This window comes from Pteropus vampyrus, unplaced genomic scaffold (genome assembly GCF_000151845.1).
Source record: "Pteropus vampyrus isolate Shadow unplaced genomic scaffold, Pvam_2.0 Scaffold19, whole genome shotgun sequence".
In the NCBI taxonomy this organism is placed as follows: Eukaryota; Metazoa; Chordata; class Mammalia; order Chiroptera; family Pteropodidae; genus Pteropus; species Pteropus vampyrus.
The window spans coordinates 1,926,451-1,929,472 of record NW_011888800.1 but is presented as its reverse complement, the minus strand read 5'-3'; the positions used below and the strand labels follow the sequence as shown (position 1 = coordinate 1,929,472).

At 44.0% G+C, this 3,022-nt stretch overlaps 1 protein-coding gene across 2 annotated transcripts in view; it reads left to right on the top strand.

The window, feature by feature from the left end:
- The first annotated feature begins 1,286 nt into the window (after positions 1–1,286).
- Positions 1,287–3,022, top strand: part of ZNF770 (zinc finger protein 770) — a 9,719-nt gene continuing 7,983 nt past the window's right edge. The window contains exon 1 of one of the 2 annotated variants that reach the window (XM_011354873.2): positions 1,287–1,397. The gene's annotated coding sequence lies outside the window, so the exon portion shown is untranslated. Of the gene's footprint in view, positions 1,479–3,022 lie in introns of both variants that reach the window. The other variant, XM_011354875.2, reaches the window with a different exon arrangement.

Below are 3,022 nucleotides of genomic sequence, written 5' to 3'. Positions count from 1 at the left end.
AGCTTATTGATTAGCCATTTCCTCATGTCACCACATGAAAAATAGAGACTTACTCTTCATTGGCCCAACATCTCCCCCTTTTGAATAGAGGAACATACACCAACATTAGAAATAACAATTTTTTGTTGTCAATGGCTCTTGAAAAGTAGTGCACAAAGTTACAGTAAAAAAAAAGTGTTTGTTCTTGTTCACATTCCCTCATTTCTCCAGCTGAGACAGTTACAATCAGAACTTGCAAAAATCCAGAATTCTTTTCTAATGTCTTTTGTACTTAAAATCTTCAGTAGATACATAAAGATCTTATTCAGTAATAATGTACCACCTTAGTCTTTTGTACTTAAAATCTTCAGTAGATACATAAAGATCTTATTCAGTAATAATGTAACTGTACATTTAACCTTTAGTTTTGCCTACATAAAATGTTGAGATATCTGTATTTGGGGAAGTCGTTGTGAATTAAAATTGCAAATCTGGTATTAGAGTTCCTGGATTTAAATCCCACATGCATCGTTTATCTGCCATGTGACTTTGAGTAAGTTCCTCAATGTCTCAGTCTCATTTTCCTCACTTAAATGGGATCCTATCACTTCGTAAAGTAGTATTTAATATAAAAATAGTAAATAATAAATGACAACAGCTGTTTGAGGCTACACACTAGGCATTATGTTGAGCACTTTACATTCATCTCATCTCACTGGCAGAGCAATATGAAGAAATTGACGCTGAGAACGGAGATTTGTATTTCGTAAACAATGAAAGTAGGTATATCCAATGAACGAAGCTCAGAGAAGCTGAGAAGGTTCCCAGTTGGCAGGCCGCTGGTAGAGCCAGGAGTGGAGCCTGGTTTGTCTGACCGCAAAGCCCTTGTCCCAACCCCTATGCCATATTCCGACAACGTACAGAGTGCTGAGGACACTGCTGGCATGGAAGGCCTAATACGTAGCGTTCTGTTTATCACCCGCCTGCTGAGTTCGAGAGGTCAAGCCAAGTGGGCTTTGAAGTAGGGTCGCCAGTTTCCAGTCAGGCCTTGAGCCAAATGTTCAGGATTACAGGGTTTCCCTAGTCAAGATTTAGGGGCGAGATGGAAAATGCAGACTTCTTCACACCTCTATTCTCTTCCCCCCCGCAACTGAGGTGAGGGGTGAGAGTCGCTAGGGTTGTGGACGCACCTCCCTCTGGAGACCCTTTCCCCCAGGGAACTCGCAGGTTGCATCGAGGTGACAGCGGCCCTAGGGTGGGGGGAGCCTGTTTCCAGCCGGACCGCGTCCCTGAGCGCTCTCGAACGCCGCGCCTGCGCGCTCAGCCCGTCGCCGCGCCGGCCCTGCGGACGTGCGCTTGCTGTCTTCTCTGCGCCTCGGCCCTGAGATGCACCGCTGCCGGGTCGGTACCAGCTCCAGGTGCGTAAGGAGGACTTCAGGAACCCGGTGTGAGGTGGAGCGAGCCCCAGAAAGGGTCGGGCCTGCCTCGATCTCTCCAAGGTGCTCGGGGACCTAAAACGGGGGCGCCACGACCAGAGCTCCTTTTCTTTTCCCACTTCCCCGCCGTCTTGGCTGCGTCTCACGGGGAGTGGGAATCTCTGAGAGGAAGGCGCAGAAGAGGATGCTTTTCTTTTACTGTGACGGTTCGTGTCACAGAAGGCATTCTCTCCCTGGCTGCGGCCAAAGCAGTGTTCACCCTTGCTCGTCCTTTCCTGGCGTGAGATTTTGCAGCCTCTGGACTCGGCTCTACCTTTAGTGCTTATTGGTTGTGGCGATTAGGTCAAGGGCCAGATATCAGGCCCTCTGTCCAGTGCAGTCCCCCTGAGAGGGGAAGGTGATGACGATTCAAGGCCAAGAGTGGACCAGGGATGTGAGGGTAGAAGAAACTAGAAAGAGAGAAACACCGTGATAAATGTCGCCAGAGATTATTCCCCAACTGAAAGTTGTCTTAAGTTTCTCTCGGATCTTTCGGTGATTTTTTTTTTTTTCATTTATTTTTGTGATGTCCTTACTTCTTTTTAATGGTGTTTGTTAAGAAAACCAACAGGCTTTCAGCCTTGAAGCAACTTCGTAGTTTTTTGAGATCAGCCTTTACAGTTTTCTAATGGTGTATATCTTCCTGTTGTTAGGATAATTTTTCCTATTGAACCATTGAGCTTTACAATTTTATTTTTTCAGTTTAACATAGGAAAAATTTTATAGTTTGGGTTTTTTTAAAAATACTATTGACAAAAAAAAAAAAAATCAGTTGAGACCACAGAGAATCAGTTGAAGTGGGATTTGAAGCTTTATCAAATTAAAGTGCCCCCTGTATAAGTACATGGGGGACTGCACTTGGAGTGTTGGGAATCCCTGAGCTGTCACTTATAAATAGGGAATGAGATCAGTGCTTGCCACCAGTAGTGTTAACAGTATAGGGCTCCCAGTAAGTCTTTTCCTATTTGACATGGAGGCCAGTGGCAATAGTGTCCAGTCTTAGTCCTAGTGATAGATAATTAGCCTTTGACTCTTTTTTTTTTTTAATTAAGTTTATTGGGGTAACATTGGTTAATACAATTATATAATTTTCAGGTGTACATTATAATTTGACATCTATATATTCTATTGTGTGATTACCACTCAAAGTCCAGTTTCCTTCAGCTACCATATGCCCTTTACCCACTTCACCCTACCCCTACTCTATATTTGACCCCCTTTACCGGGTCTACCCCTCCTCTTCTCCCCCACCCCCTACCCTCTGGTAACTACTAGTCTATTGTCCATGTCCCTGAGTCTCTGTTTGTCCTGTTCATTTGTTGCTTTTAGGTTTATATCCCACATATAAGTGATATGTGATTTTCTACTTTTTCGGTCTGGCTTATTTCGCTTAGCATATCTCAAGGTCCATCTATGTTGTCACAAGTGGCAGTATTTCATCTCTTCTTATGGCTAAGTAATATTCCATTGTATATATGTACCACAGCTTCTTTAGCCAATCATCTATCGTAAGATACTTCGGTTGCTTCCATGTCCTGGCCACTGAGTAATGCTGCTATGAACATCGG